Genomic DNA, 26,844 nt, shown 5'->3' with positions numbered 1-26,844 from the left:
AAAAAAAACAAGGGGCACTCCCTCCGTCTGGAGAAAAAAAGGTTCAATCTGTAGAGACGACAAGCCTTCCTTACTGTGAGAACTGTGAATCTATGGAATAGTCTACCGCAGAAGCTGGTCACAGCAGGGACAGTAAATGGCTTTAAAAAAGGCTTAGATAATTTCCTAGAACAAAAAATATAAGCTCCTATGTGTAGAAATGTTTCCCTTCCCCCGTCCCATCCCTTGGTTGAACTTGATGGACATGTGTCTTTTTTCAACTGTACGAACTATGTTACTATGTAACTGATGTACTGAGTCTCAGAGCCTCTAAAGTGGCTTTGCAACCTTAACTTTTTCTCATCTTTTCTGGAATTTGCCATAGTATTCTTGTATGTTTTTGTAGAAACATTGCATTCTCAAGGTCAAAAGAATCAACACAGCTGGAGACAAAAGCATTAAATTGACTGAATCTGATTATTAATGAATTATGGTCAGTTGTTGGTTGAGCAACTAATGGTGCAGCTAGTTTTTCACTTAAATCTTTAAGGCAGTGCTAGACTAGGGTTTCTTGGGCCTAATAGAGGAAATTATTCTAAGGACCCTCGCTCCATCTATACAAAAACTACACACACACTTTTATTAAATCATAAACTTTCTTTCTATCACTGCACACATATCATCCACAAGTAGAGATGAGCGAACCGGGACAACCGAACCCGGTTTCGGTCCGAACTTCCGGTAAAGTTCGGTTCGCAGCGAATCCGAACTTCACCGGGTTCGGCCGAACCCGTTTTGACCGAACCCGGTCAAAAACATTATACAAATCGGCAGCCACTTATCTCTATCAATCACTGATAGAGAAAAGAGGCTGCTGATTAAAAATAAAATAAAAAGCATTTCATACGTACCCGGTCGTTGTCTTGGTGACGAGTCCCTCTTCTTCCTCCAGTCCGACCTTTTCTGACGCGGCAGCCTGTGATTGGCTGCAGAGGCCTCTGCAGCCTGTGATTGGCTGCAGAGGCCGCGGCAGCCTGTGATTGGCTGCAGCGCTCACATGGGCTGCATCGTCATCAAGGAATGTCGGGCCGGATGTCGAGAGGGACGCGTCACCAAGGCAACGGCCAGGAGACCGGACTGGAGGAAGCAGGGAGTTCCCGGTAAGTATGAACGTCTTTTTTTTTACAGGTACTGTGATCGGTAGTCACTGTCCAGGGTACTGAAACAGTTACTGCCGATCAGTTAACTCTTTCAGCACCCTGGACAGTGACTATTTAGGGTATGTGCACACACACTAATTACGTCCGTAATTGACGGACGTATTTCGGCCGCAAGTACCGGACCGAACACAGTGCAGGGAGCCGGGCTCCTAGCATCATAGTTATGTACGATGCTAGGAGTCCCTGCCTCTCTGCAGGACAACTGTCCCGTACTGTAATCATGTTTTCAGCACGGGACAGTAGTTCCACGGAGAGGCAGGGACTCCTAGCATCGTACATAAGTATGATGCTAGGAGCCCGGCTCCCTGCAGTGTGTTCGGTCCGGTACTTGCGGCCGAAATACGTCCGTCAGTTACGAACGTAATTAGTGTGTGTGCACATACCCTTACTGACGTCGCCTAGCAACGCTGCCGTAATGACGGGTGCACACATGTAGCCACCCGTCATTACGGGGCCTCATGCACACGACCATAAAAACACCCGTTATCACGGGTCGTAATTACGACCCGAAATAGCGGGCCCATAGACTTCTGTTAGCCACGGGTACCTTCCCGTTTTCTCACGGGAAGGTGTCCGTGCCGTTAAAAAGATAGAACATGTTCTATTTTTTTATTTTACGGGCCGTGCTCGTAATTACGACTCGTAACTACGAGCACGGCCGGCCGGCCACGGGCAGCCGGCCGCTTTTGCGAACCGTGCTGTCATTATAATTATAGCAGCACGGCCCGTAAAATAGAAAAATAGAACATGTTCTATTTTTTTAACGGCACGGGCACCTTCCCGTGAGAAAACGGAAAGGTACCCGTGGGTAACAGAAGTCTATGAGCCCGTTATTGCGGGTCGTAATTCCGACCCGCAATAACGGGTGTTTTTACGGTCGTGTGCATAATGGGAGCACGGCTCGGAAAAACGAACGGCTGCCCGTGCTCATCTCCTGAAATACTCTGTGCTGCCTTAAACTCTGTGGACAGGTCAGGATCCTGTTTATTTTAAATGCTGCTAGGGAACCCGCTCGATCCACTATATAAGGCTACGCTACAGTGCAGCATTTAAAAGAAACAGGATCCTGACCTGTCCACAGAGTTTAAGGCAGCACAGAGTATTTAAGGAGATGAGCGTGCAGATTCAGTGCTGCTGTGAACTCTGCTCTTACCATTACGTAGCTCTCAGTCTGTTACCTCTCCTCCACTCCTGTCCTCAAGAACACCTTCACATGATTGGCAAGTCACCACGTAATGGTAAGAGCAGAGTTCACAGCAGCACAGAGTATTTCAGGAGATGAGCATGCGGATCTTGTGCGTGGTGGTGACTTGCCAATCATGTGAACGTGTTATAGAGGACAGGAGTGGAGGAGATGTAACAGACTGAGCTACGTAATGGTAAGAACAGAGTTCACAGCAGCACAGAGTATTTCAGGAGAGGAGCTTGCAGATTCAGTGCTGCTGTGAACTCTGCTCTTACCATTACGTAGCTCAGTCTGTTACCTCTCCTCCACTCCTGTCCTCAATAACACCTTCACATGATTGGCAAGTCACCACCCCGCACAAGATCTGCACGCTCATCTCCTGAAATACTCTGTGCTGCTGTGAACTCTGCTCTTACCATTACGTGGTGACTTGCCAATCATGTGAAGGTGTTCTGGAGGACAGGAGTGGAGCAGAGGTAACAGACTGAGAGCTACGTAATGGTAAGAGCAGAGTTCACAGCAGCACTGAATCTGCACGCTCATCTCCTGAAATACTCTGTGCTGCCTTAAACTCTATGGACAGGTCAGGATCCTGTTTCTTTTAAATACTGCACTGTAGCGCAGCCTTATATAGTGGATCGAGAGGGTTCCCCAGCAGCATTTAAAAGAAACCGTGTTTGTGTATGTGTGTGTTTGTGTATATATGTGTGTTTGGGTATGTGACTTTGTCTGTTTTTGTTTTTATATGTGTGTTTGTGTATATGTGTGTGTGTATATATGGGTGTGTTTGTGTATATGTGTTTGTGTATATGTTTGTGTATATATGGGTGTATTTGTGTATATGTTTGTGTGTAGATGTTTGTGTGTGTTTTTGTATATGTGTGTGTTTGTGTATATGTGTGTATATGGGTGTGTGTTTGTGTGTATATATGGGTGTGTTTGTGTATATGTGTTTGTGTATATGTGTGTTTGGGTTAAATGGTTAACGAGGGTTTTGTTGGGGATTTCTTATTTCAATAAAAAAGAATTGTCTTTGTGGTTTTTTTTAAACTTTATTAGTACCTAGATAATGGCAGTTGGCTGATTGACAGCGTCCATTATTAAGGCGGTACTTAGTGTTAGCCGGTGCAGAGGCCAGCACTAACCACCCATTATTACCCCGGTACCCACCGCCACCAGGGGTGCCGGGAAGAGCTTGGTACGATCCAGTACCCGACCATCTGTTGTGATGGTCGGGTACTGGGGCGGCCGTAGGCTGGTATTATGAGGCTGGGAAGGGCCAAAATCAGTGGACCTTCCCACCCTTGTAATGCTAGGCTGCTGCTGCTGTGTTGTATCGGGCTGGTTATAAAAATGGGGGGGACCCCCACGTCGTTTTTTTTTTTGAATTTAACAAATTTAGCAATAGACGGGTCCCCCACATTTTTAATAACCAGCCATATACAAGGCCGCAGCAGTCTGGAATTACATGGGTGGGAAGGGCCACTGGTTTTGTCCATTCCCAGGCTAATAACACTGTGTTGTATGTGGCTGGTTATGATAAATTGGGTGGAACCCCATGTCTTTTTTAAAAAAAAAATTTAAATAAATAATTTAAAAAAATGACGTGGGGTCCCCCCCACTTTTATAACCAGCCAGATACAACACAGCAGCAGCAGCCTAGCATTACAAGGGTGGGAAGGTCCACTGTTTTTGGCCCTTCCCAGCCTCATAATACCAGCCTGCGGCCGCCCCAGGGCCCGAACATCACAACAGATGGTCGGGTACTGGATCGTACCTGGCTCTTCCCGGCACCCCTGGTGGTGGTGGGTACCGGGGTAATAATGGTGATTAGTGTTAGCCTCTGCACCGGCTAACACTAAGCCTCGCCTTAGTAATGGATGTTGTCACTCAGACAGCGGCCATTACTAAAGTGGTAGTAATAAAATTTGAAAAGAAAAAGACAAAGATATAGATAAAATATTTTATTGAAATAAAGCACCCCCAACACAACCCTCATTAACCATTTTATTGTAGAAAAAAAAACGTCATCTAAGTAGTCCTCGAAACTGACGTAGTCCAAACACCAAACCTGTGAAAAAAAAAAATTAAATAAAACATGTCGTAGGCTTAGATTCAGTTTAATGTGTGATACTGACTGTTATACCATGTATAGAAGCCTGCCGTGAAGTTGACTTAGATACAGGGCGCCAGCAGACAGTATCATACATGGCCATACATACATATATACAAACATACATACAAGCATGCACATATATACATGCAAATATACATACATGCAAACATACACACATATATACATGCAAACTATCATACATACATGCATACACACACACACATGAAAACATACATACATACAAACAAACATGCAAAGATACATACATACATATATACAAGCATGCACAAATATACATGCAAACATAAATACATGCAAACATAATTACATACATGCACATATATATAAACATACATGCAAACATACATGCAAAAATAAAAACATGCAAACATACATACATACATGCACATATATACATACATACATGACAACATACATACAAACATACATGACAACATACATACATGCAAACATACATACATGCAAACATACATACATACACACATGCAAACATATATACATGCATACATACATACATGACAACATACATACATGCAAATATATACATGCAAATATACATACATACACACATGCAAATATACATACAAACATGCATACATACATACATGCAAACATACATTCATGCAAACACACATACATTCATGCAAACACATACATACATACAAATATACATACACACATGCACATATATACATACATACATACATGACAACATACATACATACATGACAACATACATTCAAAAATACATACATGCAAACATGCAAACATACATACATACATGCAAATATATACATACAAATATACATACAAACATGCACATATATACATACATGCCAACATACATGCACAGATATACATACATGACAACATACATACATGCCAACATACATACATACATACATACATACATGCCCAAAAAAAATAATAATACGTTCATACTTACTTTCCTCCTGTCCGGCCTCCAGCGATGACGTTTCATCCATGTCGCCGCTGCAGCCTGTGATTGGCTGCAGAGGCGGTCACGTGGGATGAAGCGTCATCCTGGCGTGCGTGATCGCCACTACAGCCTGTGATTGGCTGCAGCGGCGAAAGGGATGAAACGTCATCGCTGGAGGCCGGACAGGAGGAAAGTAAGTACGAACGTATAATTTTTATTTTTTTATTACATTTATTAAAATTGTATTTTCCGCGCGCCGAGCATGTACTGTGAAGGTTGCTGAAAGAGTTAGTGCAGCCCATTAACTCTATCAGCACCCCGGACAGTAGCATGCTCGGCGCACGTAAGTGACAGGTTCGGTCAGAACTAATTCGGTCCGAACCAAACTTTTTTGTGAAATTCGGCGAACTAGCCGAACCGAACTTTTGATAAGTTCGCTCATCTCTAGCCAGTACATTACAGTTAAACAATCAAAATAAAAATGAAAAATCCCTCTATGGGAATAAAAAAAAAAAGTTAAATTAATTAAAATAAAATGAATGTTAAATTAAAAAAAAATAGTAAAAAAAATACACAGAAATATACATTTTTAAAATATAAGTCCCAAAACATGAAATAATATAGACATATTTGGTATCGCCACGACCATAACAACCTGTACAACAAAAGTATAACATTATTTATGATGATCGGTGTAAAAAAAATATTAAAACTGCAGCAGAACTACTTTTTTCAGCATATTTGCCAAAATAATACGTATAAAAATTAAACGATAATGTATTTGTACCAAAAACTGGTACCTACATAAAGTACAACTCGTCCCGCAAAAAACAGTCTCATACAGCTATGTCGTACAAAAACTGGCTGCCAGTATGAAGAAGCAGGAGACGGAGCACTGTAATTTAAAGGTCTTTGCAGTGCAGTGTAATGGAAATGGTGCAGCAAGAAGAGCAGATTCATCGCCATTAACCCCTGCCTCTCTTCTCCTCTGATGTCTAGTGAGTTCTGGGTAGGGTACGGGCACTATAGAAGCCAATATATTGTATCTCTGTGGCTGGCATTGTATTGGGGAACTTTGGCTGGCATTGGGGCACAGTGGCTGCCATTGTATTGGGGCCCTGTGGTTAGCATTTTATTGGGGCATCGTGACTGGCATTGTATTGGAGCACTTTGACTGGCATAGGGGCACTGTTTCTGGCATTGTATTGTGGCCCCGTGGATAGCATTGTATTGGGGCACTGTGGCTGGCATTGTGGCACGATGGCAGGCATTTTATTGAGGCCCTGTGTCTGGCATTGTATTGGGGGTACTGTGGTGCGGTATCTATACCATATCACCTGAATATTACCCATAGGAAATGTACAGTAAAAAAATATATATTTTTCTCCACTTTTATGCTTCAAATTATTGGTGCATCTTATGGTCCAGTGCGTCCTATGGTCTGAAAAATACTGTATTTATATTATTTATTTTAGGCTACATTGCAACAAATATAGCTTAGTCCTAAATCTCAATAACTAGGGCATAATTAATGTTTAATGTTGTTCCAGTTTTCCATGTTTTTACTAAAGTGAAAATATCTCTATTCAGATACAAATCAAACTGATAACAGGACAACTAAAAACAAATCCCTGTTGCCAGTGCCAAAAAAATGATAAATGTGAGGAGAAACGTGCTTGTGAGAAAGGCTTTAGTCTCTAAAAATAGACATCATTATAGCAAAATATAACATCATCTTGGAATGGAAGGATATCACTGCTATTCCATTTAAGTAGGCTGGAAAACAAAAGGACAAAAGTAAAAAATAGCAGATCTAACTCTGAGAGTTTGACATTTGGAAGAAGATGCAAAATCCAAAATTAATGTAGTTTATTTTGCTAGTTTGAATTCCAAATGAAAATGAACATGATAGAAACAACAAGAAAACAAGATTGAGCCAGTCAAATGATGAAGAAATGATTAACAGAACAAAAATTAACAAAATTAAAGTGTACCATTGTCCAGAACAAGATGCGAAGGATTCAGTGATTAAATAATTCCGTACATGATCTATATTTGGCAATCAATAGTTTACTGAATTGCCAAATTCACAAGATTATTGATTACATCTTTTTACCAACTTACACTCTACAAGGACTATTACTACGTATTATTTTTCTCATTGATATCAAATTGTCAGTTGCGTCTAAAATTTTCGCCCATGCCATAAAGAGGAACTCAATTTGAATCTGGTAATACAATTATACACAATCTATATATTTTTTAAAGGAACACTAAACCTTAAAATGAATGATAAACATAAACAGAAAATAAACTTGCCCAGTGTTTGACAGTCTGTAGGAATTTCCGCATGTTCCTGAAGCAAACAGTTTTGTGGAAATCTGTTAAGTGTTAATTTACCCCTAATTTCTTTCATTTTTGTCTGGAAGATGTCTAAAGGGAATGCAGCTCAGAAAAGGGGCGGGCCTTATCCTTTCTGCAGACAAAGCAGTAGGAGAAAGCACCTTCTGCAGCCAGTTGTCATGCAGCCGGACACAGGATTGTGAGAGGAAGAGGGGGTGATGTCTGATCTCCTGGACATACAGCAAAGAACGTTTTATATATTTCTCAGATGTAACTGCAATATGAGATTGAAATATGTTCAAAGAAAAGGAGGAGATAATTGAAAAAATGCAAGGGGGGTATTCTTTGTGTATCTTCTATGTTTAGTGTTCCTTTAATTATACTTTTTTTGGGGTTTGGTTAAAGAAGATTAGAGTTAAAAAGAGCAATACACTTGTAATGCCCTCCTTTAAATTTATGCCAATTTACAGTATGCCGACATATTCTGCTGGACACAGATTGAATTCGCTCACATCAATCCCTGACAGCAGTTTGGCTCACAGTCAAAATTTCTCTATCTCTGATCAGATGCACAAATACACACTCGGGTCAACTAACCTTTGAGTGAGTTTTTGGAGCATGGGAGTAAAGCAAATAAACTTGAATCAAACTCCATTCAGATATTTACCAGTTGCATAAAGAGCTCCAGTGCAGCAACAACAATGGTAAATTATGAGCTAATGTGTTTTTTTTATGCAGCGTTCAACACATCAAGAACTGGAAACATCACTACGAGGTGCTGTAGAAACAAATAAGTTGGGATGAACAATTCTACCCAGCTCACATTTCACGAAAAAATGACCATGTAAAATGAAACAATTTGCATATCTCAAAAACATGTATTTTTAAATAATAAGGAACATTTACATGCGACCATGTGTGGCTACTATAGAGTTAATTTATGCAATTTTTTTTTTACAAAATGTGCTGTTATGGATCATTTTGTATTAGTCTTAGATTATCTCTATTACTCTAAATTGATCACTGATCATTGATTATAAAACACAAAGCAAAGAAAAGCATGGCAGTCAGCATTCTACGATATTACTGATCCTTCCTCTAAATATAATTTTATATTGATGTAAAGGAGTTTAGTTACTTGGTTACGTAAGTTTCCATTTTTTGTTCTATTTACCCACAAATCTGATCTATCTATAAGAGTATAAACCCTCTGCAAAGAGTAGCCCCCCTATGAAGGACGCATAACCATGTATTACATTTATGCATGCTGTTGAAAGCTACAGGATGAACAGTACATAAAAACTCTTTATTATTTTTTGCTGCAGAACACAATCCAGAAGGCTCCTGTTTTTTTTTTTTTTTTTTTGTATAAGCATCCTGTTGCATCTTGTTTTGAAGGTACCTTTTTTTTCTAATCTTTAAAGAAAAAAAAAGTATCAACAGAATGGAAACACATGGGACAAATTTACTAAGCTGTCAAAGATTTGGACAGCATAAACTTAGACCAGGCAGCAGTGGCATAACTACCGCTGTAGTAGCCATAGCAGCTGCTACAGGGCCTGTGGTATGAGGAGGCCAATGTCGCCCGCTGTCACGGACCCCCCATGCCCGGTGGCACCCCTAGCAGCCGCTAACGCTGCTACAGCGGAAGTGATGCCACATTCAATAGTATCTGCGTCCTTATTGAACAGGGAGGTATCTCCCCCTCTGCTATTAAAGGGAGTGTCCCACAAAACACATGTATCCCCTATCCACAGGATAGGGGATACATGTGCATACTTGCCAACTGTCCCGAATTTGCCGGGACTGTCCTGAATTTACAGACAGTCCCAGCAAATTACTGTCCCAGGACTTGTCCCGGCAAATGCTACATTCAATTGAATCTGCATCCTCAGGACGCAGAAACAATTGAATACTATGGCAGAGCAGGAAACTATCCGCTTCCTGCTCTGTGATTCACTCCTCCTGGTGCAAAATCCCCGGCATAAGCGTTGCTAACGCCCTGGTCGGGGATTCTGCTGCCGGAGGTGCCACTGACGTCACTGCCCTTATATGGACAGTGAAGTCAGGGCTCTCTCTATGAGCGGAACTCCCGGCCAGGGGTCAGCAACTCTTTGGCCGGTGGATTTCGACTGTCTAGGAGAAGCCTATGACTTGAATGTCCATATAAGGGCAGTGATGTCAGGGGCACCTCCTGCAGCGGAATCACCGGCCAGAGCATTGCCAACATCTGGCCGGGGATTCCGCTCATAGAGGGAGTCACAATGGCTCTGTCTACAGGGACAGGGAGGGGGGATATCTACAGGGGGAGTATGTAGGACTATCTACAGGGTACGTATGTGGCAATTTATACAGGGGGAGAATGTGGCACTATATACAGGGGGAGTATGTGGCACTATATACAGGGGGAGTATGTGGCAATATCTACAAGGGGTGTGTGTAGCATCATCTACAAGGGGGTGTGTGGCATCATCTACAGGGAGCTTGTGCTGGTGCTCCATTCTTTTCTCTGGAGCTTCCGGACACACAAGCGGGACACAGACCCGGGAAGTCTCATGCTGCTCATGGTGCACTTCTGGGCACTTTCGGTTCCCCGTTCTCCCTATCGCTGGGGGTTCCAGAGGTCAGACCCCCAGCGATCACACATGTATCCCCTATACTGTGAATGGGGGATAAGTGTGTTTTGTGGGACAACCACTTTAACTAGGCTACAGGCCGTTTTTTTTGGGGGGGGGGGGGTGTCTTGGGGCTGTATGGCGCTATCTACAGGAGGGAGCTGTATGGGGCTATCTACAGGAGGGGGGCTGTATGGCGCTATCTACAGGGGGCTGTATGGCGCTATCTACAGGTGTGCTGTGTGGCACTATCTACAAGGGGGGCTGTATGGCGCTATCTACAAGGGGGGTTGTATGGCACTCTATAAAAGAGAGGTGGGGACACTATCTACAGGGGGGACTGTATAGCACAATCTACAAGGGGGGCTGTATGGCACTATCAACAAGGGAACCCTGTGTGGCAGAATCTACAGGGGGCACTATCTACAAGAGGGGCTGTGTGTGGCACCCAGGGGAAAGGGGGCCCAGTCAAAAGTTTGCTATGGGGCTCAGTCTTCCACTCTTTCCTAGTTACGCCCCTGCCAGGCAGTAAACATGCTAGACACAATTCTCTTACTTTTACTCTTGGTTGGTTTAACGTTCATATGGTGCACTTTGGGACACTTTGAGCCATGCCCTTTCCTGTTCAGCCAAACCCACCTTGTCTAGACACTTTTTAAAAGTGTGTTGTGAGACACAAACATCTGTTCTTAAATTAATCTAAGGCCCCCTTCACACCACGTTCATTTACGTTCACTACGTTTGGTGTGTACGTCGGGAAAGCTCCTGATGTAAGAGATAAACGTATACATAGCTCGTTGGAAACCAAAATAGTGTCCTTTTGGCCTTTATCAGGCTGATATGTCGGTATGTCTTTTTTTCAAAGTATGGGATAGTGTTGTAGACTACGCTATTCCATACAATGGAATCCCATTAAAAAAATTAATATCCCACACGGTATACATTTTTTTTTAACATGGGAGCCTTTGGGTCAGGTGTATACTATAAGCTATATAGCATACGTCACAGGCATCCGCTTAAAGTATACGTCATGGACTTTTTATATAGCTTTTCATAACGTATAAGTTAAACGCATACCATTATAGTTTATGGATCATGGATACATTAAACGAATGCCTAGTAGTTGCATCCGTAACCCATAGACTATAATGGTATACGTTTAACGGACACATCATAAATGCTCATGAACCCATTTCATGACGTATCCCCTTAACTGATACCATTATATACTAAGGTAATGGATTCCACAGTTAGGACATTTGTCACGGCCTGTGTTTAACATATAGGTCTGGAGTTTTTCCCCTCAATGGTAGTACAATAAACGTGATGTAAATGTAATGAAATGCGCCAAAATGCTCCAAATTGCACCTTAATTTTGCATATTTTTCTAACAATTCTAGACACAGACACATAGTAGTAAATCTGCACCATGGTGTGACCCTTGCCCTAGACACATATGTAGCTCTTGTTTTTAAAGTTTACAATTTTACAACTATGTTTACCAATAAAAAAATATTTGAAAGTCCAAAAATAATATTTTTATTCGATTATTTGAAAATGTGCATTTTCAGTACAGCAGAAGCAATTTCCACTCACCACAATACTGTTATCTCTTTTGAAGTTGGTTGAAGTCTTCACACCAACAAGATAATATAATTGTATAGAAGAACATTGCCGAGAATGTTCATCTAGAGTTGTATTTTCATGTGCAAGTTTGTCCTTGTACATCTGTATATATGCATTAAATAGAGACATATTTTTAAATGTTTATTTTGTCATAAGTGTTAATGGGTTCCAGAGATTCCACTAGATTGTATGTTACCTAGGAAACAAAGCCAAAGAACATGGTGTCTTTATTTTTCATATTTATTTCTAACTGCTTTAACCAATATTTAATCGGTTTCCGGGTATGTTCACATAGGCTTACACAAACACACATTTTTTTATACCACATGGCCAAAAGGATTTCCACATCCCATGTATTTTTCATTATTGAATATCTCATTCCATCTGAAACATTTATACTTTCTTCTCTGATTAGGACCCACTCCCTATTTTTTTTGGCATTTTAAACTTGTAAATATCGAAACTGTGCTGGGGGAGTAACGCTTGTCTAATCCAATTTAATTTTGCTAAGAAATTTCTCGTGCAGAACACATGAATGTATACTTCCATTAATATATGTAACTATGCTTTATTTGCTTTTGGAGACTATTCTATGTTCATCTATTTCCTCTTTGATTTGTTGTATAAATATTTTCTTTTCTGAAAAATTCTAAATAAAATATTTAAAAAAAACTACAGGGGAATAAAAAGTGGAGCTGGCACTGGTTAGGTGGCAGTCAGTCTGAATTCCACACAATACTAGTGCAGTAGCTAAAAGTACACTCAAATGCTCTGTGCACATCTGCACTCGTATTTCTGTTATTCTGTTTCGTCCTAAAATACGTGTCATGATCTCAATCATTATGCTGGACAAAATGGTGATTTTTGATCACTTTCTATTAAATTTTTTTGAGGAGCTAAGGTGACCAAAAAATAGCAATTTGAGCGTTTTACTTATTTTTTTTTACATCGTTCACTAAGTGGGTTAAATAACATTATATTGTAATAGTTCAGACTTTTATGGATGCATCGATACCAGTTATGTTACTTTTTTTTTTAACATTACTTTAGAGAAAAAATGGTCAAAAGTTTTTTAACTTTTATTATTTTTTTTGGTTCATTAAGAAAACTTTATTTAACTTTATTTTTTTATTTTTTTAGAAGTCCCCATAGGGGACTTGAACCAAAAATCGTTGGATCGCTTGCACTATATACTGCAATACTAATGTATTGCAATATATAGCGATATTGACAGTCTTCTATTAAACCCTGCCCGAGGCAGGGCTTAATAGGTGTACAAAGATGGCAGGTGTACAAAGATGGCAGAACTGAGGGCCTTCATTAAGCCCACAGACTCCCATGACAACCATCGACACCCCGCCATCACATCGCAGAGGGTCGATGGCACGTCAGAGGGGGCTGTCCCCCTCAAACTAGCGCCTTAAATGATGCAGCATCTAAGGGGTTAAACAGACGTAATCAAAGTGATCTTTGATTCTGCCCGTAGCAGTGTGGTGTCGGCTGTGTTACACAGCCGATACCCTCGAAGTATGGAGCGCACTCAGTCCGTGAGCCCGCTGCATACTTTCACTTAACGGCTGCCACGTACATGTACATGGCATGTCGTTAAGGCCTCATGTACACTTCCGTTGGCCGTTGAACAGCCGTTATTGATGGTCCCGTCACACACGGGCTGCACACGGATGGCTTCCTTGTGCAGCCCATTGTTTCATGGACCATATTCAATGAGAAGGCCGAGACTATTCCGTCAAAAACGGGCAGGAGTAGGACCTGCCTTACTTTTGACGGAATGGCCGCACGGTTCTGTTAAAACAACGGAAGTGTGCATGGCCCCATTGAAATGAATGGGTTCAGGGTGCTATCCGTGACAAAAATGGATAGCACCCTGAAGGAAAAAACTGAAGTGGGCATGTGGCGTTAAGTGTTGTTGATTTATTGATAAAATACTAATTAATACCAGTAATTAAAAGTGTGGTCTAGTTTAGAAAACTATTAGGAAATTCTACGTAGATAGAGGGAGATCCCTTGCTGAGTATCCTCACCTCTTGACCAGAGTGCAGAGCTGTTATAAGGAGCATCTCTTATTCTGGAAGACCTGTCCTGCATTACACAGACAACCAATTGATTTGAATGGGCACAATGTAATGCTCAAATTTCCCCTGTGGTGGTGCTGCAGGGAAATTGTACACTCATTGCCAAGTTTCCCCACAGATTACAGACCATTGCTGCGGGTCCCAGCAGGGGGACATTTTGTTATTAATTAATCGTCAAGGGACCCTTCTAACAAGATGAGATTGTTTAAAGCAAACAACCCCTTTAATAAATGTAAGCATGTATTTACAAACACATAACATTTCATAATTATGTAATGTCCCTCCATCAACTACAACAGTAGGCCCTCCTTAATAAAATATTAATTGTATAATCACATAAATACATAATACTGCACGACAGAATTGTTTTGTTTGCTATTTTTAATACCAATTAATTCAGTGGAGCCTAGAAGAAACGCTTTAAAACAATGTGTGTTTATTCAACTCATATCCCATTGTGATGAGTAATAATTCTGTGCAAAAATGTAAAAAGTCTATTGTAGGTTGCAAACTTCATCTTAAAATGGATCTTAAAGAGGCTCTGTCACCAGATTTTGCAACCCCTATCTGCTATTGCAGCAGATCGGCGCTGCAATGTAGATTACAGTAACGTTTTTATTTTTAAAAAACGAGCATTTTTGGCCAAGTTATGACCATTTTCGTATTTATGCAAATGAGGCTTGCAAAAGTACAACTGGGCGTGTTTAAAAGTAAAAGTACAACTGGGCGTGTATTATGTGCGTACATCGGGGCGTGTTTACTACTTTTACTAGCTGGGCTTTCTGATGAGAAGTATCATCCACTTCTCTTCACAACGCCCAGCTTCTGGCAGTGCAGATCTGTGACGTCACTCACAGGTCCTGCATCGTGTCGGCACCAGAGGCTACAGTTGATTCTGCAGCAGCATCAGCGTTTGCAGGTAAGTAGCTACATCGACTTACCTGCAAACGTCGATGCTGCTGCAGAATCATCTGTAGCCTCTGGTGCCGATGTGTCCTCGCTCGTCTGACACGATGCAGGACCTGTGAGTGACGACACAGCGTGATCTCTGGAGAACACGGCTGTGTCTGCACTGCCAGAAGCTGGGCGTTCTGAAGAGAAGTGGATGATACTTCTATGCACAACGCCCAGCTAGTAAAAGTAGTAAACACGCCCCGATGTACGCACCTAATACACGCCCAGTTGTACTTTTACTTTTCAATACGCCCAGTTGTACTTTTGCAAGCCTCATTTGCATAAATACGAAAATGGTCATAACTTGGCCAAAAATACTCGTTTTTAAAAAATAAAAACGTTACTGTAATCTACATTGCAGCGCCGATCTGCTACAATAGCAGATAGGGGTTGCAAAATCTGGTGACAGAGCCTCTTTAAGGACACAGGAAGGCATCTCACTTGGGGTAGAGGTCTTTATAGAATTAAAAAAACAAAACAGTATATTAAGTTAATATATCATAGTACTTACATATTCAGTTTCACTGGACTTGACATGTTTGTATAATTTTGCGTTAGCCTAATTTATTCTGTTCTAAAAGCATTTTTAGTTGAGTTGCCATATTTCTGTCTCTGCATATTGCAGATAATTGTGTGCTTGCTGTTTTTCAGATTCACGTAATCAAGGCTGGCATAGTGTAACGCTATAATTAGAAAAGAGTTTGTTTTACAATAATACTTGCTAATTCTGCCATGTAATAGTTTTCATGAAGCCTTTTCTATAACTAGCATTGTGGTCTTAAAAATCTAAGATCTAATTTCCAAATCATCTTAGCCAAACTGAGCCAGAATTCTGGCACATCAATAAAGTGTTTTAGAATCTTTTTTGTGACTCACCGGCAAGGGAACGTGACTTAGTGGAATAGGAGGGATGGGTAAAAAAATATTAAAATTTTTGCGCAAAAATAGTAAGCCAAACAAGAGATTGTATACAGTTAGATAGAAGTGTCTAAAGATGTGCCAAATATATCATCCATCATGAGCCACTGTGATAAATTTGGTGCATCTAGTCTAATTCCTAGTAGAAGTAAATCTACCCTATTGTTCTTTTGGTTGTGTCAAACATGCAGTTGTATCCAAGCTCAACAGCCCCTGGACTCTTTTATTGGTCAGATCTCTTCTCAGCGGATATTATTAAATTGATAACTGAACTTGAACTTCTTATGTTACCAAAAGGAAGTTTTTTTTGTGGCACAAGACCTTAGTGTTTACTTCCAGAAAATATATGTATAAAGGTTCATTAGGTTCAGTAAGTACACCATCCTGGGAAGCAGGATACTAGAGGTTTTATTACCCAACATTGCAAACATATGCGGAGAAATTCAGCCCTCACTACTAAACAATGCAAGGAATGATGTTCTTCACCACTATTGTTCTGTTTAACATTTAGTTAATCAGTCACACTTGTGTAACTGAACAACAATCCCTCATTTTGGCATCTTTCACATACATTTTTTCTTCTGTATTATTTTCTGCTTGTAAAAAAGCTCCATGAATTTCAAGCATTTTTCATTACATTTTTTACAAGTGTTTTTGGTGGCGTATTTTCCATTTATTACAGATGTGTCCTTCCTTAACTTATCTTTTATCTCTTAACCTGTGTAAACAGGGAGACGTGCTGCCGACATGATAATAATGTATGGGGACGAGTGATCGTAGTAACAAGCTCATACTAGCTCCTTGTGAAAGGAGCAAACGAGCGCTTATCAACGAGCAGTCTCGTTGATTGGCGCTCGTTTATACGGCCCAGGACGGGCCGTGTAAGAGGACCTTTCGTTTTTGCATGGCACCAAGATATTAGCAGCAGATCCTTTAAGTCCTGCAAGTCGCTTCTTGATGATAAATGTATTCCCTAATGGCAGTGACCTCTTTCAGATTGCAGGTTTTTGGAACATGACAAAGAGTTCAAGGAGCTGACTTGACCTTTAAATTCCCCAGATCTCAATCTAATCCAGTATCTGTGGGATGTGCTGCAAAAGCAAGTCCGAACCATGGAGGTCCCATCTCCCAACTTGCAGGACTTGGTGCCAGATACCACAGTTTATACCTCGACAGGTCAGAGCTGTTTTGGCAGCACGAGAGGGACCTACACAATATTAGACAGGTGGTTTTAATGTTATGGTTGAATGTTGTATACTTGTGTTGCATCTTTAACCCCTTCCCGCCATTGGACGTATATGTACGTCCTGGAAAGCATTGACTTCACGCAAAATGACGTACAATGTTTGGCACCGGCTCAGAAGCTGAGTCGGTGCCATCATCACCGGATCTCAGCTGTATCTTACAGCTGACATCCGACTGTAACGGTGGGGACCGAACTAGGTTAACCCCTTCCCGCCCTAGCCACTTTTGACCTTCCTGACAGAGCCTCATTTTTCAAATCTGACATGTTCACTTTATGTGGTAATAACTCTGGAATGCTTTCACCTATCCAAGCGATTCTGAGATTGTTTTCTCGTGACACATTGCACTTTAAGTTACTAGCAAAATTTGCTCGATATGTTCTATATTTAATTGTGAATAACACCGAAAATTAGCGAAAAATTGCAAAAATTAGCATTTTTCTCAATTTAAATGTATCTGCTTGTAAGACAGGCAGTTATACCACACAAAATGGTTGCTAATTAACATCACCCATATGTCTACTTTAGATTGGCATCGTTTTTTGAACATCCTTTTATTTTTCTATGACATCACAAGGCCTACAACTTTAGCAGCAATTTCTCACATTTTCAAGAAAATGTCAAAAGGCCATTTTTACAGGGGCCAGTTCAGTTGTGAAGTGGCTTTGAGGGCCTTATATATTAGAAACCCCCAAAAAGTCACCCCATTTTAAAAACTTCACCCCTCAAAGTATTCAAAACAGCATTTAGAAAATGTCTTAACCCTTTACACATTTCACAGGAATTAAAGCAAAGTAGAGGTGGAATTTACAAATTTCATATTTATTGGCAGAAATAAATTTTTAATACTATTTTTTTATTACACAGAAGGTTTTAGCAGAGAAATTCAACTCAATATTTGTTGCCCAGTCTCTGCAGTTTTAGGAAATATCCCACATGTGGTCGTAGCGTGCTACTGGAATGAAGCACAGGCCTCAGAAGCAAAGGAACACCTAGTGGATTTTGGGGCCTTATTTTGTTAGAAGGGCTCTTGCAGTGACAAAACAGTACAAATCCCCCAAAAGTGACCCCATCTGGGAAACTAGACACCTCAAGGAAATTATCTAGGGGTATGGTGAGCATTTTGACCGCACAGGTTTTTTACAGAATTTATTGGAAGTAGGCCGTGAAAATTAAAATCAACATTTATTCAAAGAAAATTTAGGTTTAGCCATTTTTTTTCTCATTTCCACAAGGACTGAAGGAGAAAAAGCACCGTAAAATTTGGAAAGCAATGTCTCCCGAGTAAAACAATACCCCACATGTGGTAATAAACGGATATTTGAACACAGGGCATGGCTTAGAAGGGATGGAGTGCCATTTGGCTTTGGGAGATCACATTTAGCAGGAATGGTTTGAGAGGCCTTGTCACATTTACAAAGCCCCTGAGGGGACTAAACAGTGGAAACCCCCCACAAGTGACCCCATCTGGGAAACTAGACACCTCAAGGAAATTATCTAGGGGTATGGTAAGCATTTTGACCGCACAGGTTTTTTACAGAATTTATTGGAATTAGGCCGTGAAAATTAAAATCAACATTTATTCAAAGAAAATTTAGGTTTAGCCATTTTTTTTCTCATTTCCACAAGGACTGAAGGAGAAAAAGCACCGTAAAATTTGTAAAGCAATGTCTCCCGAGTAAAACAATACCCCACATGTGGTAATAAACGGATATTTGAACACAGGGCATGGCTTAGAAGGGATGGAGTGCCATTTGGCTTTGGGAGATCACATTTAGCAGGAATGGTTTGAGAGGCCTTGTCACATTTACAAAGCCCCTGAGGGGACTAAACAGTGGAAACCCCCCACAAGTGACCCCATCTGGGAAACTAGACACCTCAAGGAAATTATCTAGGGGTATGGTAAGCATTTTGACCGCACAGGTTTTTTACAGAATTTATTGGAATTAGGCCGTGAAAATTAAAATCAACATTTATTCAAAGAAAATTTAGGTTTAGCCATTTTTTTTCTCATTTCCACAAGGACTGAAGGAGAAAAAGCACCGTAAAATTTGTAAAGCAATGTCTCCCGAGTAAAACAATACCCCACATGTGGTAATAAACGGATATTTGAACACAGGGCATGGCTTAGAAGGGATGGAGTGCCATTTGGCTTTGGGAGATCACATTTAGCAGGAATGGTTTGAGAGGCCTTGTCACATTTACAAAGCCCCTGAGGGGACTAAACAGTGGAAACCCCCCACAAGTGACCCCATTTCGGAAACTACACCCATTGAGGAAATTATCTAGGGGTATAGTGAGAATTTTTAGTTTTGTTTTAGGTGGTTTTTTTTTACAATTTTTAAATGATCAAATTTTAAATGGGGCTGGTCAGTAGAAAAATTAATAATTGGTCATGGCCAGTATGGGAGACAGAAAAGGTGAATAATGAATAAATAAATTAAAAATCCAAGGAGGTATGATATATTTTGAAACATTGGTTCATGCACAGGCCGGGATTTGTGGGACATGTCTCACAATGGTATGTGGTGTCCTTACGAATGCCTCGCTTGGCACACACACGGCATTTTTTTTGGGGCTTCTTTTTTTTTTCAGTGGGGGGGATTTCTGTCGGGAAATGCTGGCCGGGAATTATCCTACTGACGGAAGAGCCAGATGAACTGCCCTCTTCTTCCTGGTTACCAAACATCAGGGACTTTATGACCTTTTCCTGAAATTGCAGGAACGTACCTCCACTGCTGGCATATCTATAGAGGACAAAGGCGTTGTATAAAGCCATCTGTGTAAGATGCACAGACAGCTTCTTATACCATACTCTGGTCTTGCGCATGGCGTTGTATGGTTTTATAACCTGGTCGGACAGGTCAACGCCACCCATATACTTGTTGTACTCCTGTACACAATATGGTTTTGGGACTTGGGAAGTGGATCCACGTACAGGGACTAGGCTGCATCTGCTGTCGTGTATGCTGGTCAGTATAAGGACGTCCCTTTTATCCTTATACTTTAGGAGGAGCAGATTGTCGCAGCAGAAAGCTTTGCTCTCTCCTAATTTTAGGATCTGACCCAGCAATGTTTTGGGGAGGCCCTTCTTATTTTTGCGGATTGTTCCGCATGCCAAGGTGGATCTGGACAAGAGAACTTTTACTAAGGGGACACTGTTATAAAAGTTGTCCAGATAAAGATGATAGCCTTTCCCAAGTAAAGGATGGATAAGATCCCATACGATCTTTCCACTAATTCCAAGGAAAGGGGGGCATTCTGGGGGATCTATATGGGAGTCTTTTCCCTCATAGACCCTAAAGGAGTAGGTGTAACCGGTGGCACTTTCGCACAGCTTGTAGAGCTTTATGCCGTACCGGGCTCTTTTATTGGGTAGATACTGCCTGAAGTGCAGTCTACCCTTGAAGCTGACTAGGGATTCATCTACCGAAATATTTTGCTGGGGGGTATAAACGTGGGAAAAAATTTGGGAGTAGTGGGCAATCAATGGTCGTATTTTATATAGCCTATCAAAATTTGGGTCCTGTGGGGGTGGGCACTGGCTATTATCATTGTAATGAAGGAATTTCAGGATGGCTTCGAAGCGCTTCCTTGGCATTACTGTGCGGTAAATGGGGGTGTTATATAAAATATCAAGGGACCAATAGTCTCTAATCCTAGGCTTTTTTATTAGGCCAAAACTTAAAAATATGCCCCAAAACTTCCGCAATTCCACTAGGTTTGTGGGGGTCCAATTTTGGCTTCTCCCATAATAAGAGTCAGGGTTCTGGGCGATAAATTGTTCCGCATAGATGTTGGTCTGCTGGACCATTAACGCTAAAAGGGAGTCTGAAAAAAAAAGGTTAAAATAATCAATGGGGCTGAAACCCGTCATTTCAATTTGAATGCCTGAGCGGGCTGTAAACTCAGGCACCTGGGGGGTATAATTCTCTGCAGCTTCCCAGGTCAGCTCAGGCAGATCAGGAACTACGGCTCTTCTACGCCGACTGGGGGGTGCAGATTCAGAGTCACTGGATGCAGAGGAAGATGGAAGCACGAACTGCTCCTCACCTTCACTTGCGCTGTCCGTGTCGGAACACAGCATTGCAGATGCTTCCTCGGCTAAAAAGACTCTTTTGGCCATACTGAAAAACTTGTGCTACCTAACTAACTAAAAACAGGTTAGTGGGCACAAAAGGGCAGAAAAGCGGCAGATCGCTGGTTTTTTTTAACTTACGCACTGTATTTATTCCTGTCTCCGTCTCTCACAAGCTCTCTGACAGGAAAGAGCTTGTCAGAGACGGAGATGCCGGCAAACCACGGCTCCTGCGCTGTGATTGGCCTGTCAGTACTGACCAATCACAGCTCGTTTCCGGCACAGGGACCACTCTGATTGGTCCTGTTTGAATCCTGCTTTGTGATCGGGACGCTGTCACCATGTCTGTTGACATGGTGACAGTTTGAAGCTTGGGCATGCACAGCTTCCCCATGGCTCCTCTATCCCCCCCACGGGTGCAATAGGCAGGCACCACTGCTACTGCGCTGTGATTGGCCTGTCAGTACTGACCAATCACAGCTCGTTTCCGGCACAGGGACCACTCTGATTGGTCCTGTTTGAATCCTGCTTTGCGATCGGGACACTGTCACCATGTCTGTTGACATGGTGACAGTTTGAAGCTTGGGCATGCACAGCTTCCCCATGGCTCCTCTATTCCCCCCACGGGTGCAATAGGCAGGCAACACTGCTCCTGCGCTATGATTGGCCTGTCAGTACTGACCAATCACAGCTTGTTTCCGGCACAGGGACCACTCTGATTGGTCCTGTTTGAATCCTGCTTTGCGATCGGGACGCTGTCACCATGTCTGTTGACATGGTGACAGTTTGAAGCTTGGGCATGCACAGCTTCCCCATGGCTCCTCTATTCCCCCACGGGTGCAAAAGGCAGGCACACACCGCTCATACTCGGAACTGGCTCCCGGCCGCTTTCGGAAGGAGACGCCGACGTGGCCTTGCTCGTGCAACTCCAGGTGGGCTTGAGGCTTCCGAAAATGCCATAAAAAAAAAAAGATTTTTTTATTATGAAGGTAGAAAAATCAGCGGGACCGACCCGCGAGCGAAGCCGACGTGGAGTTCCAGGAGGTCGGCATGAGTTGGCCGTGCATACCGCTAAAGCCCTCAAACTCCGAGGCTGGCGCTGAGGAGCTCATACACGGCTGCAACCGGGCTGGCACGGCTTCCCCATGGCTCCTCTATCCCCCCAAGGATGCCATAGGCAGGCACACGCCGCTCATACCCGGAGCGGGCACACCGCCGCTGACATGCATCCTTCGCGGATCGGAAGTGCTTGTCAGCCGGCTGGACACAACGGGACTCGCCGCGGGCGCTGTGGAGCTCCCACAAGGAAGCTGCCGGCATGTACAAGCTCCCCAGGGGCCCCTCTATCCCCCCACGGGTGCAAAAGGCAGGCACACGCCGCTCATACTCGGAACTGGCTCCCGGCCGCTTTCGGAAGGAGACGCCGACGTGGCCTTGCTCGTGCAACTCCAGGTGGGCTTGAGGCTTCCGAAAATGCCATAAAAAAAAAAAGATTTTTTTATTATGAAGGTAGAAAAATCAGCGGGACCGACCCGCGAGCGAAGCCGACGTGGAGTTCCAGGAGGTCGGCATGAGTTGGCCGTGCATACCGCTAAAGCCCTCAAACTCCGAGGCTGGCGCTGAGGAGCTCATACACGGCTGCAACCGGGCTGGCACGGCTTCCCCATGGCTCCTCTATCCCCCCAAGGATGCCATAGGCAGGCACACGCCGCTCATACCCGGAGCGGGCACACCGCCGCTGACATGCATCCTTCGCGGACCGGAAGTGCTTGTCAGCCGGCTGGACACAACGGGACTCGCCGCGGGCGCTGTGGAGCTCCCACAAGGAAGCTGCCGGCATGTACAAGCTCCCCAGGGGCCCCTCTATCCCCCCACGGGTGCAAAAGGCAGGCACACGCCGCTCATACTCGGAACTGGCTCCCGGCCGCTTTCGGAAGGAGACGCCGACGTGGCCTTGCTCGTGCAACTCCAGGTGGGCTTGAGGCTTCCGAAAATGCCATAAAAAAAAAAAGATTTTTTTATTATGAAGGTAGAAAAATCAGCGGGACCGACCCGCGAGCGAAGCCGACGGGGAGTTCCAGGAGGTCGGCATGAGTTGGCCGTGCATACCGCTAAAGCCCTCAAACTCCGAGGCTGGCGCTGAGGAGCTCATACACGGCTGCAACCGGGCTGGCACGGCTTCCCCATGGCTCCTCTATCCCCCCAAGGATGCCATAGGCAGGCACACGCCGCTCATACCCGGAGCGGGCACACCGCCGCTGACATGCATCCTTCGCGGACCGGAAGTGCTTGTCAGCCGGCTGGACACAACGGGACTCGCCGCGGGCGCTGTGGAGCTCCCACAAGGAAGCTGCCGGCATGTACAAGCTCCCCAGGGGCCCCTCTATCCCCCCACGGGTGCAAAAGGCAGGCACACGCCGCTCATACTCGGAACTGGCTCCCGGCCGCTTTCGGAAGGAGACGCCGACGTGGCCTTGCTCGTGCAACTCCAGGTGGGCTTGAGGCTTCCGAAAATGCCATAAAAAAAAAAGATTTTTTTATTATGAAGGTAGAAAAATCAGCGGGACCGACCCGCGAGCGAAGCCGACGGGGAGTTCCAGGAGGTCGGCATGAGTTGGCCGTGCATACCGCTAAAGCCCTCAAACTCCGAGGCTGGCGCTGAGGAGCTCATACACGGCTGCAACCGGGCTGGCACGGCTTCCCCATGGCTCCTCTATCCCCCCAAGGATGCCATAGGCAGGCACACGCCGCTCATACCCGGAGCGGGCACACCGCCGCTGACATGCATCCTTCGCGGACCGGAAGTGCTTGTCAGCCGGCTGGACACAACGGGACTCGCCGCGGGCGCTGTGGAGCTCCCACAAGGAAGCTGCCGGCATGTACAAGCTCCCCAGGGGCCCCTCTATCCCCCCACGGGTGCAAAAGGCAGGCACACGCCGCTCATACTCGGAACTGGCTCCCGGCCGCTTTCGGAAGGAGACGCCGACGTGGCCTTGCTCGTGCAACTCCAGGTGGGCTTGAGGCTTCCGAAAATGCCATAAAAAAAAAAAGATTTTTTTATTATGAAGGTAGAAAAATCAGCGGGACCGACCCGCGAGCGAAGCCGACGGGGAGTTCCAGGAGGTCGGCATGAGTTGGCCGTGCATACCGCTAAAGCCCTGGAAGTCCACAGCGGGCACTGCAGAGCACCTACACGGCTGCCCCCGGTCTTGCACAGCTTCCCCATGGCTCCTGTATCCCCCCCACGGGTGCAGGCACACGCCGCTCATACACTCTGGGGCTGGCTGACAGCCCAGGTGACATGCCACCTCCTAGCCGACCGGAAGTACATGTCAGGCGGCTTGGGACATAGTGGGACCCCCCCCGCTGGCGCTGTGGAGCTCATACACTGTTGCCACCGGGCATGCACAGCTTGCATACGGCTCCTCTGCCCCGGGCTGCAATGGGCAGCACACCCCGCTCATACACTCTGGAGCTGGCTGACAGCAACTGCTGCTGATAATGATGATGACGATAATGTGCAAAGGGTTATCTATCGGCGGACAGTGTCACACTCTGGCCCTGGAACTGTGCCACGGTCTGCCTCTGCTGTTCACTACCGCCTCTGACATTTTTGAACATACCCCACTTTAACTTGATTTTAAATGTTTCACTTTCAAATGTTTCCCTTTCAGTAGCAGAAATGGCATTCTTTGACATTTGGGCCTTTTTATTGTCACTGCTGCTTGGTCACCAAATGGATCTCCTTGGATTGAGGCCTAGTCCTCTCCCCACCGCCCTGGAACTCTGCCCCGGCCTACGCTGCCTGCCGTCACACCCCTGGCCCTGGAACTCTGCCCCGGCCTGCCCTTGCTGTTCACCACCGCCTCTGACATTTTTGAACATACCCCACTTTAACTTGATTTTAAATGTTTCACTTTCAAATGTTTCACTTTCAGTAGCAGAAATGGCATTCTTTGACATTTGGGCCTTTTTATTGTCACTGCTGCTTGGTCACCAAATGGATCTCCTTGGATTGAGGCCTAGTCCTCTCCCCACCGCCCTGGAACTCTGCCCCGGCCTACGCTGCCTGCCGTCACACCCCTGGCCCTGGAACTCTGCCCCGGCCTGCCCTTGCTGTTCACCACCGCCTCTGACATTTTTGAACATACCCCACTTTAACTTGATTTTAAATGTTTCACTTTCAAATGTTTCACTTTCAGTAGCAGAAATGGCATTCTTTGACATTTGGGCCTTTTTATTGTCACTGCTGCTTGGTCACCAAATGGATCTCCTTGGATTGAGGCCTAGTCCTCTCCCCACCGCCCTGGAACTCTGCCCCGGCCTACGCTGCCTGCCGTCACACCCCTGGCCCTGGAACTCTGCCCCGGCCTGCCTCTGCTGCTCATTACCGTCTCTGACATTTCTGAACATACCCCACTTTAACTTGATTTTAAATGTTTCACTTTCAGTATTAAAAGTGTCATTCTTTGGCATTTGGGCCTTTTTATTGTCACTGCTGTTTAGTCACCAAATGGATCTCCTTGGATTTGAGGCCTAGTCCTCTCCCCACCGCCCTGGAACTCTGCCCCGGCCTACGCTGCCTGCCGTGACACCCCTGGCCCTGGAACTCTGCCCCGGCCTGCCTCTGCTGCTCATTACCGTCTCTGACATTTCTGAACATACCCCACTTTAACTTGATTTTAAATGTTTCACTTTCAGTATTAAAAGTGTCATTCTTTGACATTTGGGCCTTTTTATTTTCACTGCTGTTTGGTCACCAAATGGATCTCCTTACCTACCAGCAATCACCCTGGTTCTCTGGCTGGGCATGGGGATGCAAGTTGCTCCCGCTGACCCCCTTCCACCCCACCGGGACCTACCTGCAATCACTCTGGAACTCTGGCTGGGCATAGGGACACAGGTTGGTCCCGCTGCCCCCCCTTCCACCCCACCGGGACCTACCTGCAATCACCCTGGAACTCTGGCTGGGCATGGGGATGCAAGTTGCTCCCGCTGACCCCCTTCCACCCCACCGGGACCTACCTGCAATCACTCTGGAACTCTGGCTGGGCATAGGGACACAGGTTGGTCCCGCTGCCCCCCCTTCCACCCCACCGGGACCTACCTGCAATCACCCTGGAACTCTGGCTGGGCATGGGGATGCGGTTTGCTCCCGCTGACCCCCTTCCACCCCACCGGGACCTACCTGCAATCACTCTGGAACTCTGGCTGGGCATAGGGACACAGGTTGGTCCCGCTGCCCCCCCCTTCCACCCCACCGGGACCTACCTGCAATCACCCTGGAACTCTGGCTGGGCATGGGGATGCGGTTTGCTCCCGCTGACCCCCTTCCACCCCACCGGGACCTACCTGCAATCACTCTGGAACTCTGGCTGGGCATAGGGACACAGGTTGGTCCCGCTGCCCCCCCTTCCACCCCACCGGGACCTACCTGCAATCACCCTGGAACTCTGGCTGGGCATGGGGATGCAAGTTGCTCCCGCTGACCCCCTTCCACCCCACCGGGAC

Source organism: Rhinoderma darwinii, chromosome 1 (assembly GCF_050947455.1).
Source record: "Rhinoderma darwinii isolate aRhiDar2 chromosome 1, aRhiDar2.hap1, whole genome shotgun sequence".
Lineage (NCBI taxonomy): Eukaryota > Metazoa > Chordata > Amphibia > Anura > Rhinodermatidae > Rhinoderma > Rhinoderma darwinii.
The sequence above is the reverse complement of the archived record's forward strand: the minus strand, read 5'-3'. Positions refer to the sequence as shown.